General features: G+C 33.5%; 1 long non-coding RNA gene across 1 annotated transcript; it reads left to right on the top strand.

The window, feature by feature from the left end:
- Positions 1-9: 9 nt before the first annotated feature.
- On the top strand, positions 10-6,518 carry LOC127876383 (uncharacterized). Its single transcript, XR_008047845.1, has 2 exons — positions 10-2,647; positions 2,800-6,518. It is a non-coding gene; the product is annotated as an uncharacterized LOC127876383 (long non-coding RNA).
- The last annotated feature ends 533 nt before the right edge of the window (positions 6,519-7,051 follow it).

The following is a 7,051-nucleotide window of genomic DNA, read 5'->3' as shown; positions in this document are numbered from 1 at the left end:
GGGGGGGGGGGGGGGCAGTTTTCTTATATTTATACATAGTAAAAAAAGCTTGTGAACACTCTAGATGTCACATTTTTTGCCCAATCATCATGAAACTTGGTGAAAAGATTGGTTTTTTATATATCACATAATTAATGCCATAATTATTGCCCTTAGATTGTCCAAATTTTTATTATATTATACAAAATCCTTGTAAACACTCTAGAGGTCACAATTTTGTTTCAGATTTTATGAATCTTGGTCATAATATTTATTATTGTACGCAAAGTTTGATGTTTGGTAAGGGGGGGTCAACTCAAAATATAGGTCACCAGGTCAAAACACTCCATATGCCAGAGTTTTGGTTCAATAATGATGAAACTTGACCAGGATGTTTGTCTGGACAATATCTAGTTTGACGTTTGATAAAGATTGAATGAAACGACTCCTTTCAGGTGAGCGAACTAGGGCCATCTTGGCCCTCTTGTTGATAGTAGCTGTCTGGCATTAACATTCAGTCATTTGTGTTCTAAAACCAATTACTTTTCTGTGTGTTCATCAGTGTGTTGTGCATTAGTCAATATAGATTTATTTTCCAAGCTTCAATTTATTTCAAGTTTATTTAGAAATGATTCTTTCATAAAAATTCAGGCTTAATGTTTAAGCCCCTGCCAATAAAGAATGCATTGTAAGCTTTTGTGTGCATCATTTGTAGGTTTGTTCTTTGCCCATTGTTGTGGACTGTGTTGTCAACATTTAGCTTGTGAACACTCTAAAGGCAACATTTATTGTCCAAACAGCATGCAACTTAATCAGAACATTTGTCCGTTGAAATATATGTATGGGAAATTCAGTTGAGCGCTGTAGGGCCTTTTTCCTATTTGTATATTACCCTAGTATCTTGGTGCACGAGGCATATACTTATTGTCCGTCCCTCTGTCTTTCCACCCATGGCAGGTGCAGAAGACTTAAGTTAAGTGTAGAACCAGTTATTGTTACAACTATATGATACTTTTCCTCTTGTTTTTTCCATGCCATTTCCTGTCTACCCATTTTTCCCAACTCTTACCCAGATTTTTACCATATTTAAGATCTAGGTTATCCAGCACCAATATATAAATTGATCCTTTTTTGTTCATCAAACACATCCATCTCTAATTTAAGTTATAATAAAATCAGCAGTTCTCATAAAAAGAGGCATTAAGTTGAATGTATATATTTTTTATGTCCAGTTAAAATCTGCCAGTGTATGATTTTGCATACCTGATCTTATTACCGATTTGTAATGCTTATCAAATGTTTTAGTATTGGCTTGTACTGGTATTTCACATGTTTTTACAATTTTGTGGGTTTTACATTGCTTTGGAAAATCGTTTTTGCTATGTTGCACATTTGTGTATTGTATGGAAAACTTAGTATAAGTAATTTGATAACGCTGTTTCATGTAAAGGCAGAACTGTTTAAGGTGTGTTGATCATGTTTATATAATGTCTGTCTTTTTACTTATTATTGAAATCCAAAACAGTTAGCCATATAAATCTCTTTCTAATTTGTCCATTATTGTATTGCTATGTTCTGATCGTTGACTGTTATAACAATCCCCTTTCATTATAAGATTCCATCCTTTATAAAAATAACCTTTGATTATTAGTAACCCCACCATTTGAAAAATCCCCTTCCATTCTAAGAATCACCTTTCATTTTAAGAATCCCCTTTATATTATAAAAATCCCTTTTCATTTTAAGAATTCCCTTCCATTCTTAGAATCTCCTTCCTTTCTAAGAATCCATTTCGATTATAAGCATCACCTCTCATTTTGATGCCTACAGTAGGGTGGCATATAGCATTTTAACTGTCTGTCTGTCCGTCAGTCTGTCCGAAAACTTTTAAATAGGCCATAACTTTTGCAATATTGAAGATAGCAACTTGATAATTGGCATGCATGTTTATCTCACGGAGCTGCACCTTTTGAGTGATGAAAGGTCATGTTCATCCTTCAAGGTCAAAAGTAAAAAAATACAATCCAAGGGAAGTAATAAGCTTTAAAAGGGAGATAATTTCTAAATCTGACAAATGATATATTGAAATTTTATTTAAAAGTGGCGCAATAGGGGGCATTGTGTTTCTGACAAACACATCTCTTGTTGTGCATCTATATTCACATGTGTGATCACTGACTTACATTGCTTGTATGAACACTTTCTCACATTAAGTGTTTTTTTTCATGGTTTTCTGTTGTGGATTTTTCTTTTAATTTTTAAAAGCTAAATTGTAGATGTCATTAAAGTATAATGGAGAGCAACCCTCTGTTGAGCAATGGTTGGAGCCTGTCAGTGGTATCCTTCATAGTTATTGGCCAGATTTTCCACACATCTGAAGGTCTATGTAAGGTTTTACCCAGCGGAAGGTTTGTTGATGTTGAATTACATTTTTGGTGTATGTACTACATGTACTAACATTTTTATGTCCCACACTCACTATAGTGGGGGACATATTGTTTTTGCCCTGTCTGTTGGTCTGTATGTTGGTCTGTTTGCTCCAACTTTAATATTTGCAATAACTTTTTCAATATTCAAGGTAGCAACTTGATATTTGGCATGCATGTGTATCTCATGGAGCTGCACATTTTGAGTGGTGAAAGGTCAAGGTCATCCTTCAAGGTCAGAGGTCAAATATATGTGGCCAAAATCGCTCATTTTATGAATAATTTTGCAATATTGAAGATAGAAGCTTGATATTTGGCATGCATATGTATCTCATGGAGCCGCTCATTTTGAGTGGTGAAAGGTCAAGGTCAAGGTCAACCTTCAAGGTCAGAGGTCAAATATATGTGGCCAAAATCGCTCATTTTATGAATACTTTTGCAATATTGAAGATAGCAACTTGATATTTGGCATGCATGTGTATCTCATGGAGCCGCACATTTTGAGTGGTGAAAGGTCAAGGTAATCCTTCAAGGTCAGAGGGCAAATATATGTGGCCAAAATCGCTCATTTTATGAATACTTTGGCAATATTGAAGATAGCAACTTGATATGTGGCATGCATGTGTATCTCATGGGGCCGCACATTTTGAGTGGTGAAAGGTAAAGGTCATCCTTCAAGGTCAGAGGTCAAGTATATGTGGCCAAAATCGCTCATTTTATGAATACTTTGGCAATATTGAAGATACCAACTTGATATTTGGCATGCATGTGTAGCTCATGGAGCCGTACATTTTGAGTGGTGAAAGGTAAAAGTCATCCTTCAATGTCAAAGGTCAAACAAAAAACCAAAAAATTCAAAGCGGCGCAAAAGGGGACATAGTGTTTCTGACAAACACATTTTTCAATATTGAAGATAGCAACTTGATATTTGGCATGCATGTGTATCTCATGAAGCTGCACATTTTGAGTGGTGGAAATTCAAAGTCAAGGTTAGCCTTCAAGGTAAAAAAATAATAAAAAATTTTGTTTCAAAGCGGCGTTCTCATGAAGCTGCACATTTTGAGTGGTGGAAGTTCAAGGTCAAGGTCATCCTTCAAGGTCAAGGTCATCCTTTAATGTCAAAGGTAAAATAAAAATAAAAATTCAAAGCGGCGTTCTCATGAAGCTGCATATTTTGAGTGGTGGAAGTTCAAGGTCAAGGTCATCCTTCAAGGTCAAGATCATCCTTCAAGGTCAAAGGTAATTTTTTATTTATTTTTTCAAAGCGGCGTTCTCATGAAGCTGCACATTTTGAGTGGTGGAAGTTCAAGGTCAAGGTCATCCTTCAAGGTCAAGGTCATCCTTCAAGGTCAAAGGTAAAAAAAAACTTTTTTCTTCAAAGGGGCGTTCTCATGAAGCTGCACATTTTGAGTGGTGGAAGTTCAAGGTCAAGGTCATCCTTCAAGGTCAAAGGTAAAAATAAATAAATTTCAAAGCGGCGCAGAATGGGACATAGTGTTTCCGACAAACACATTTCTTGTTATTTACTAAATTTTTGAAGTGGTGCTATATATTAAATATTAATATGAGTTTTTGAGAGAACAAAACTGAAGTCGTTTCTGGTCAATAGATTTTGTTTTACAACTATAGATTTTGAATCTGAACTACGGTAGCGCACTAACATGTTTTCATGTCTTTAAGTGTACTATATAACTATATTTATAATTTTTGATCTAAAGAGTACTTATTATTGCATGGAAGAATATAGTTAAGAAGTTCTATAACACACAAAATCTAAGTAATGATTTTTTTTAATGGTATTAATGACAATCTTTCAACAATATAGATGACCCCATTTTTATTGTTCTTTTTTATAAATTGGGTGTTGAATTGAACCCATAAAAAAGACATGAATGTTAAAAAATTTGGGCTGATAATGTGCTGACTGGTTGATAAGTTGATATATATGTGTGTATTCACTATTTTGAATTAAAAATAAATTGAGGTTTGTATGAAAAACACAAATACCTCATATAGTGTCCTACAGCTACTATCATGAAAACATGCATGTTACTTAGTTAAATCGTTTTGTATTTGAACATTATTATATGTCTGAATAAGCACTTTTATTTTTATATGCATGATGTTTTGCGTACATAGTAAATATGCATCATTTAATGTCTTTTTGTCTTCTATTCTGTAACCTGCTTTTCTTATTTAAACTTATTTTTTATAGTGTCAATGTTTTAAGTGTATTATTTTACTATAAATGCACATTGGTTTTATATGGGTAAATAATTGTATACATGTAAATATCAAAGTATTAACTAGGGGATATGGAAGTTTCAACAGCGAAACATATTTAACATATTAAGAAATACGATAAATGACATTAAAAATAATATACATAAAAAATGCTCTAACACACCTGACAAAAATTGTTTTATTTTCTAAATAAAATTGCTTTTAATAGAAATTGATGTATATTTGGTATGAATTTGAGTTTCAATTTGAATTTAAGCTTTACTTTATCTAATGTAACATGCAAACTATTCGGTGAAAAGTAAAAAAAACACCTTGGTCTAAAATATGAAAGTCAACGGTCAAAGCATGTTTTTGTTGATGATGTGTTAAAGGTGTATGTATTAATGTATTAAATCAAAACGTTTCATCATGTAAATATATCCTGGTAACTACATGTATAGTTCAATGTCACTTTGTATTATACAAAAACATGCGTGATAACTGTACATAGCTGGTTGTTGTCATTGTGTTTACATACATATTTTCCTGGTGAGAAGCTACTTTTGTTGGACATTATATTCCATGTTAATAAATGTATAACTTACTTTATTTTTGAACTATGTTGTGGGGATAAAACTAATTACTTTGTAAATATTTAAAGAGGCAATGATGCATGGCTATTAGATCTCTTGGGCTTACAAATAAATTGTTTAATTCATAGTCATCTGAAAACCAAATTGTTGTTTAGTAACTAAAAAACATTTGACAGATAAACAATCATAATACATTGAAATTTATTGCATAATTTTATTATCAGCATGTAAAACTTACATCTTTATATATAACTTTGGTAAGTGTTATCCAAGTTGTGCTGAAACTCAATGATGTGTTATATGGCTCACAAGAGCACAAATTGGTATTAAGGACCAGTGCTTAGCCAAATATGTAAGCTCTGTTGGCTTTATCTCATGATATAAATTTGAATTGTTTTTTTTTGTGTTTATTTTGGTGAGGATAGGTACATGTAAATAAATTGCTGAAACCACAATAATGCCTTCAATGTTATTACCAAAACTTGTGTGAGAACAATTGTCCCAATAATATATACAATAAGTTCAAAACTTCGTCATGTGGGGTCAGAAACTAGTTCACTATGTCAAATTAAAGAAAATGTGTATGAACACTCAGTAATTTCTTTGCGCAATCCTCATGGGACTTAATATCAATATTTTTTCTAATTATTTTGCAGATACCCCAAGTAAGTGAGAAACAATATCAAGGGGTATTACATTAAAGATGGACCATGCTTTATTCCTGTTAAAACATGCTTGATGACGGTTCTAATAAACTAGCACTTGATATCTATTACAACATGCATGTTGACTGTCCCAACCTGCTTCTTGATATCTAAAATCTTTCCATGACTGATAAACCTTACTTGTTTATCTATTTTTTATTGCAAATTTCATATGATCAATTGTATTGAGTTCAGGCAGATTTCTGTATGTGGCTGTAGTTAAAGCAATTGCGCACTCTAGGTCACATTGCCCTCACATGAAGAAACTTTCTCAAAACATAAAAATTGGCATACATCAAGGCTGAGTTCAATAATAAATGTGGTTTGTTGACAAACCTGGCTACTGGGTATTTGGGCAGTTTTTCTTATTACTCTGAAACTGTTAACACTACCTGCTCAGATGGTTTGGGTGTCAGGTGGGCGGGGAAGGGCCATTTGCCCTCTTGTTAATCAAGTAGTAATTTCTGATAGCTTTATGTCTCTATGTAGTTTTTGCTCATATTTTCATATGCATCAAGTCACATGACTGTTGATCAATATACTGGAAAGATGTTTGCAAATGTGGGATACACAAATAAAATGGCAAATTTGTATAGTTCGGGTTTGTTGTCTTTGATTTTCTTGTAATAATAAACATAATGTATGATATGAAAACCACTCCTGGTCACATTGCCATCACGTCATAAAACTTTCTCAAAATATAAAAATTGGCATACATCTAGGTTGAGTTGTATTGGCCTTATATAGAATTCCGTTTTCTTTAAATTTTTCCTTTTTAGCTCACCTGATTGCTCAGGTGAGCTTTTGTGACCGGTCTTTGTCCGTCGTATGTCAGTCAGTCCGTCCGTCAGTTAACATTTGCTCGTAAACACTCTAGAGGCCACATTTCTTGTCCCATCTTCATGAAACTTGGTCAGAAGCTTTGTCCCAATGAAATCTTGACCGATTTTGAAACTGCGTTGTGCCGGGTCAAAAACTAGGTCACTAGGTAAAAAAAAAGAAAAACCTTGTTAACACTGTAGAAGTCACATATCATGCCCAATCTTCATGCAACTTTGTCAAAATGTTTGTCTTAATGATATCTTGGTTGAGTTCAAAAGTGGTTCCGATCCGTTGAAAAACATGG

This window comes from Dreissena polymorpha, chromosome 4 (assembly GCF_020536995.1).
Source record: "Dreissena polymorpha isolate Duluth1 chromosome 4, UMN_Dpol_1.0, whole genome shotgun sequence".
NCBI classification, from domain to species: Eukaryota; Metazoa; Mollusca; class Bivalvia; order Myida; family Dreissenidae; genus Dreissena; species Dreissena polymorpha.
This window is presented reverse-complemented; position numbering and strand designations above follow the sequence as displayed.